This window comes from Triticum dicoccoides, chromosome 5B (genome assembly GCF_002162155.2).
Source record: "Triticum dicoccoides isolate Atlit2015 ecotype Zavitan chromosome 5B, WEW_v2.0, whole genome shotgun sequence".
In the NCBI taxonomy this organism is placed as follows: Eukaryota; Viridiplantae; Streptophyta; class Magnoliopsida; order Poales; family Poaceae; genus Triticum; species Triticum dicoccoides.
In genome coordinates, this window is record NC_041389.1 from 106196476 (window position 1) to 106204501 (window position 8026).

Consider the following 8026-nt stretch of genomic DNA (forward strand, 5'->3'; position numbering starts at 1 on the left):
TTGCCGGCGGGTGGCGCCTCGGCGGAGCGGTGGACATCCTCCCCCTTGTTGCCAACAGGGTGGGGCCTCGGCTGAGTCAGCGATGTCCTCTACCTCATTGTTGGCGGGGTGGGGCCTCGGTGGAGCCGGCGGTATCCTCTGCCTCTTTGTTGGCACCGCGGGGCCTCGGCGGAGCAGGGCCTCATCGACGCCATCGGAGCAGGCACTCGTCGGAGCTGGCATTGTCCTCGGTCTCGCCAAACAGCACCTCGCCCACTTCATCGCCCTCTTTGTAGGCGGCCGCAGCCTCAGCCACCCGCATGTGGTACCGCCAGCGCTCGAGGTGGCCCTCGCGGGCGGAGCGGTACGAGTCAAGCAGCGCCTCCTGCTCCGCCCGCTCCGCGGTGATCTGCTCCTCCGCCTGCAGGTGCTCCTGGAGGAGATGGTGGTTGTAGGCGGCGTCGACCTGCGCCTCCCGGAACTGCTCCTCACGCATCTGCCTCACCGTGTCCATATATTGGGAACGGGCCTCGCGGATGGTCATGGTGCAATGCACTGGCGAGGATGGCGCAGAGGAGGGAGTTGGCGCCGGATCCTCGACTACCATGTTCTCCATTGGGACGTCATCATCCTCTGGCTGCCTGCCGGCCAGCCGGTTGGCAGCAATTGTTGCCATCTCCTTGTGGTTCGTTGTCCACCCGCCCCGAAGAGCGCTGGAGCGCGAGGAAGCCATGGTGGGCAGTAGTCGTGTGGACAGGAGAAAGGGAACGAATGCGGATGACTGCGGCTATGGCCGGCGGAGGGATGGACGTGTGGTGCCGGAGTAGCCTCCTCGGCGTCCGTGTATCATTAATGTGGGCGGCAGATGGACGGATGAACGGCACTTGTGTCGTTTGAAGGCGGAGCAATCCCATGCACCAGGAAGGGAGGCGGGCGGCGTTGACTATTTCAGGAGGAAAGCGCGCGCGGGCAAGGAGATGACTTTACTTGGAGAGGATGACAATGGGGACCCACCATGGCCATAGCCTCACGTACGCAAGTGCCTCCTTATATATATATATATATATATATATATATATATATATATATATATAATTTATTTTGCCTCCTCCTAGTTTCCTGACATCACGGTCCCACACCATTGTCAACCTATGTACTCCCTCCTTTCCTGTTTATAGGGCTTATCTCAAAATTTTAGTTTTTCCATTTTATAAGGCTTAATTTGGTTGTTTTCCATCACATGTTCAGATTCCAAGGTGCATTAAATCATTGCATGCAGTTATTAAGAGGAAATTGACCAATGCATGTACTTTATGCATGCATGCATTGCAATTAATGCATTGATAAACATAATTTTTTGAGGATAACAAGAGCATTAATTAGGTGCTTTTGCAAAACTACAAAAAGTATTCCACCACTCCCCATCTACCTTGATTGGTGAGATTTTCGAATTGAGCACTATAAACCGGAAAGGAGGGAGTAGTCAATAAACGAGAGAATTGCACAAGAAGCGGCCGACAGTTGGGACCAAGCAGCTCGGGCAGTATTTGTGTTTTTGAGGTGTGAGCACTTCAGAGTTTTTCGATGTTTAGCCCAGATATTAATTTTTCTCCTCCAAACAACAATGAAAACATCGATGCAGGTATTAACTGGGCGGGTTGTGGCCCGTCTAGCCCAGGCCAGATATTATTTTTTCAAGCTGAAAATGGCTAGCCCAGCTATACTTTTTTTAGGAATACCCAGGCAAGGTCAAGTTGTTATTCTCTGCCCCGCTGGGCTGCAAATCTTTCCTAGGAGTGATGCATTAGGCTTAACAAGAAAATGGGCTTCAAGAAATAATAAATGGAATGTAGTTATAAAAACTGGGCAGTAACTATAAAAAATGCACCAAACACGTAATTACTTTATAAAATATTATTTTTGGATATTGAAAATTTTAATTTCATTAATTGTTGCGAGCGCAATGTTTCGTTGGATTTTTACGTAATATAAATTTATATTGAAATTGTACTTAATATGACTAGAAATTTCGGGATAAAATATTTCGGATCCCATCAAAATGTTGGAAATTTTATTGAATTCTATTTTGAAAGGTTGGTTGAAATGGGCTGTACTTTTAACAAACTGTAAACGGGTTGTAGTAAATTCCATTAGAATTCAAAAATGGGCTGCACATTCTTGCAAATCTCAGATGGGCTATAAGTTCTCTGCCACACACTTCTGGCCTTACTAAGTTGACGCGCCCCCTGAGAAAAAAGAGAGTTGACGCGTATGCAAGGCATTGTCAACTTATAGTCAACACACGGTTCTAGCAGCCGTGGCCGTTGGATGTCCATCCAACGGATGCCGTGCTTCTTCTTCAATCTCGGATATTCTAGCTTCACCCGCCCAAAAAATGATTCCTCCCCTGATATCTGGGGCGCACCATTTTAGAAACTGACCTATGGGCCTACTAAGTTGACGTACCAAGGGCTTTGTCAACTTAGTCAATATAAACGATTCTTGCTGCAGTGACCGTATGATATCCATCCAACGGCCGTCGTGCTTCTTCAACCTCTAGTCTTCTTGCTCCAGCCGCCCAAAGCAGCGCCGGTCGTGCCGCCTGCTCCTGCCTCCCGTGGCTGACTATGCTGCCGCGGAGGCCTCACCGCCCCTACTACTCCCACCGCTGGCCAGGCCATCCCTCCACTCACCCACACCCCCTGTTATTCTGCGGTGACGGCAGCCTCACACCACAGCCGAACCAGTGAACCCTCGTACTCCTCTCCGCGTGTGCATCCACTGGCGCGTCTTCTCCGGCTCCGCGTCGTCCCCTTCCTAGGTGTCGCCGTCGTCCACCGCCGTGGTGCTCTCGGCGCGGCGTGGTCAACATGGTCAAGGAACGACTTCCATCGGACATGGACTATACGTGGAGAGGCTGACAGTTGGGTCCACGGTCGCAGCAAGGAAGTGACTCCTTATTAAGCAGAAAATAATGATTCCTCCACCTGATACCTGGGACCCAGCGGACGGGCCACTGTATTTCACAAAAAAAACGTTTCCCCCTTGACTGCTGGGACCCACCAGCTACATCTTCGCACACAAGGAAGTGCGTCCGAAAAAAACGATTCGCCCCCCTGACTGCTGGGACCCACCAGCTACATCTTCGCACGTAAGGAAGTGCCTGAAAGTCGGGACCCACCTGGTCGAAGCGTACGCGACGTTGTCATTCTGGTCGCGAACGTGTACATACATACTGGTGGATGTAGTGGCGCATGCTACATCTTGACCTTGCGTTGGTTTTCCTTGAAGAGGAAAGGGTGATGCAGCAATAGTAGCATAAGTATTTCCCTCGGTTTTTTAAGAACCAAGGTATCAATCCAGTAGGAGGCTTCTCAAAAGTCCCACGCACCTACACAAACAAACAAATAACTCGCAACCAACACAATAAAGGGGTTGTCAATCCCTTCACGGCCACTTGCGAAAGTGAGATCTGATAGAGATAGTATGATAAGATAAATATATTTTTGGTATTTTATAATATAGATTGGAAAAGTAAAGATGCAAATAAAAGTATATTGAAAGCTTATATGATAAAAGATAGACCCGGGGGGCCATAGGTTTCACTAGGGGCTTCTCTCAAGATAGCATAAGTATTACGGTTGGTGAACAAATTACTGTCGAGCAATTGATAGAAAAGCAAATAATTATGAGATTATCTAGGCATGATCATGTATATAGGCATCACGTCCATGACAAGTAGATTGACTCCTGCCTGCATCTACTACTATTACTCCACACATTGGCCGCTATCCAACATGCATCTAGAGTATTAAGTTCATAAGAACAGAGTAACACATTAAGAAAGATGACATGATGTAGAGGGATAAACTCATGCAATATGATATAAACCCCGCCTTGTTATCCTCGATGGCAACAATACAATGCGTGCCTTGCAACCCCTATTGTCACTGGGTAAGGACACCGCAAGATTGTACCCAAAGCTAAGCACTTCTCCCATTGCAAGAAAGATCAATCTAGTTGGCCAAACCAAACTGATAATTCGAAGAGACTTGCAAAGATAACTCAATCATACATAAAAGAATTCAGAGGAGATTCAAATATTTCTCATAGATAAACTTGATCATAAACCCACAATTCATTGGATCTCGACAAACACACCGCAAAAAGAGTTACATCGAATAGATCTCCACAAGAGAGGGGGAGAACATGGTATTGAGATCCAAAAAGATAGAACAAGCCATCTAGCTAATAACTATGGACCCGGAGGTCTTTGGTAAACTACTCACAACTCTCTGGAGGGCTATGGTGTTGATGTAGAAGCCCTCCGTGGTCGATGCCCCCTCCGGCGGAGCGCCGGTGAAGGCTCCAAGTTGGGATCTCACGGATACAGATGGTTACGGCGGTGGAAATTGTTTTTCGTTGGCTCCCTGGATGTTTTCGGGGTACGTGGGCATATATAGGAGGAAGAAGTAGGTCGGTGGCTGCCCAAGGGGCCCACGAGATAGGGGCGCACCCTATAGGGGTGGGCTCGCCCTCCACCCTCGTGGCCGCCTCGACTGCTCCTTGACTTGCACTCCAAGTCCTCTGGATCACGTTCGTTCCAAAAATCACGCTCCCGAAGGTTTCATTCCATTTGGACTCTGTTTGATATTCCTTTTCTTCGAAATACTGAAATAGGCAAAAAACATCAATACGGGTTGGGCCTCCGGTTAGTAGGTTAGTCCCAAAAATGATATAAATGTGTAAAATAAAGCCCATAAACATCCAAAAGGGGTAATATAATAGCATGGAACAATCAAAAATTATAGATACGTTGGAGACGTATAAAGCATCCCGAAGCTTAATTCCTACTCGTCCTCGAGTAGGTAAATGATAAAAACAGAATTTTTGATGTGGAATGCTACCTAGCATATTTCTCAATGTAATTTTCTTTATTGTGGCATGATTTTTCAGATCCAAATGATTCAAGATAAAAGCTTATAAAACATAAAAAATAATAATGCTTTGAAGCATACTAACAAATAATCATGTCCTATCAAAATAGCATAGCTAAAGAAAGCTTATCCCTACAAAATCATATAGTTAGGCCATGCTTCATTTTCATTACACAAAATACTCCCATCATGCACAACCCCGGTTTCAGCCAAGCAATTGGTTCATACTTTTTAACGCGCTTCAGCTTCTTCAACTCTTACACAATACATGAGCGCAAGCCATGGACATAGCACTATGGTGGTATATGGTGGTGGTTGTGCGGACAAAAAGGGAGAAGATAGTCTCACATCAACTAGGCGTATCAACGGGCTATGGAGATGCCCATCAATAGATATCAATGTGAGTGAGTAGGGATTGCCATGCAACGGATGCACTAGAGCTATAAATATATGAAAGCTCAACAAAAGAAACTAAGTTGGTGTGTATCCAACTTGCTTGCTCGCGAAGACCTAGAGCATTTTGAGGAAGCCCATCATTGGAATATACAAGCCAAGTTCTATAATGAAAAATTCCCACGTAGTATATGAAAGTGACAACATAGGAGACTCATTATCATGAATATCATGGTGCTACTTTGAAGCACAAGTGTGGTAAAAAGGATAGTAGCATTGTCCCTTCTCTCTTTTTCTCTCATTTTATTTATTTTCTTTATTTTCTTTTTTTTCTTTTTTCTTTTTTTTTCTTTTCTCTTTTTTTTCTTTGGCCTTTTTTTTTCTTTTTGGACTTTCTCTTTTTTTTCTTTTTTTCTTTTTGTAAAGTCCGAAGTCTCATCCTGACTTGTGGGGGAATCATATTCTTCATCATCCTTTCCTCACTAGGACAATGCTCTAATAAGGAAGATCATCACACTTTTATTGATTTACAACTCAAGAGTTACAACTCAAAACTAGAACAAGATATGACTCTATATGAATGCCTCCGGTGGTGTACCGGGATATGAAATGAATCAAGAGTGACATGTATGAAAATTATGAAGGTGGCCTTGCCACAAGTACGATGTCAACTACATGATCATGCAAAGAGCAATATGACAATGATGAAGTGTGTCATAATAAACGGAAACGGTGGAAAGTTGCCTGGCAATATATCTCGGAATGGCTATGGAAATGCCATAATAGGTAGGTATGGTGGCTGTTTTGAGGAAGGTAAATAATGGGTGCATGATACCAGCGAAAGTTGCACGGTATAATAGAGGCTAGCAAAGTGGAAGGGTGAGTATGCGTATATCCATGGACTCACATTAGTCATAAAGAACTCATATACTTATTGCAAAAGTCTACTTGCCCTCGAAGCAAAGTACTACTACACATGATCCTAGGGGAAAGGTTGGTAGGAGTTAACCATCGCGCGATCCCGACATTCACTCATAAGGAAGAAAATTAAAAGAGCACCTCATGCAACAAATTTGTCACACAACTTTTACCATACGTGCATGCTACGGGACTTACCACTTCAACACAAGTATTTCTCAATTTCATAATTACCCACTAGCATGACTCTAACATTACCACCTCTATATCTCAAAACAATTATCAAGCATCAAATTGATCCTAGTGTTTTATGCACTTTTTATGATAGTTTTTATTATAGCCAACTTGGATGCTCGTCATTCTAGGACCAAATTTATAACCATAGCAAATACCATGCTGTTCTAAAAGACTCTCAAAATAATATAAGTGAAGCATGAGAGATCAAATTTCTTCAAAATTAAGCCACCGCCGTGCTCTAACAGATATAAGTGAAGCACTAGAGCAAATACTATCTAGCTCAAAAGATATAAGTGAAGCACATAGAGTATTCTAGCAAATTCTAATGAAGTGGACTTCTACCAAAAGGTGTGTACAGCAAGGATGATTGTGGAAAACTAAAAAGCAAATATTAATATCATACAAGACGCTCCAAGCAAAACACATATCATGTGACGAATAAAAATATAGCTCCAGTAAAATTACCAATGAACGAAGACGAAAGAGGGGATGCCTTCCGGGGGCATCCCCAAGCTTAGACTTTTGGCTACTCTTGAATATATTGGGGTGCCATGGGGATCCCCAAGCTTAGGCTTTTGCCACTCCTTATTTCATAGTCCATCAAATCTTTACCCAAAACTTGAAAACTTCACAACACAAAACTCAATAGGAAATCTCATAAGCTCCGTTAGTGAAAGAAAACAAAACCACCACATAAGGTACTGTAATTAACTCATTCTTTATTTATATTGGTGTTAAACCTACCGTATTCCAAGTTCTCTATGGTTCCTACCACTTAATACTAGCCATAGATGCATCAAAATAAGCAAACAACACACGAAAGCCAGAATCTGTCAAAAACAGAACAGTCTGAAGAAATCTGTAACTAACGCAAACTTCTGGAACTCTAAAAATCCTACCAAAATACAAAGTCCTGGATAATTTGTCTATTGATCTACATAAAAAAGAATCAATGCAAAAGCACGTTTCTGTGATTTAAGAAAACTAATTTCGTGCGTGCAAAGTTTCTGTTTTTCAGCAGAATCAAATTAACTATCACCATAGGTTATCCTATTGGTTCTACTTGGCACAAACACTAAATTAAACAAAAAAATACATCTAAACAGAAGGTAGATGCAAAATTTGTTACTAAACAGAAACAAAAAAAACACAAATAAAATTGGGTTGTCTCCCAACTAGCGCTATCGTTTAACGCCCCTAGCTAGGCATAAAAGCGAAGATAGATCTAAGTAGTGCCATAATAATAAGATAGATCTTGAAAACTCATCTCATATTCTCTATGTTCAGCAGCAAGTTTTCTTTGAGGCAAGCAAAAGTAATCAAAAGGGCTAAATTTAGCGGGACAAAAGTCCCCAAGATCAATCACAGGAGGAATAGCTTCTTCCTTTGGCCCTTCATAATGCACAACTAATTCATCATTATAAGCATTCTTTTGGCAAAATTTCGTGAGCCTATACTCAAGAGAGTATCCTAGATCATTATTTCGAAGAGCAAAATCATTATTAAGTTAGGAAATTCTATCAACTAGGACATTGGTAGGAACCTTTTTTCTAAGGTTTTCA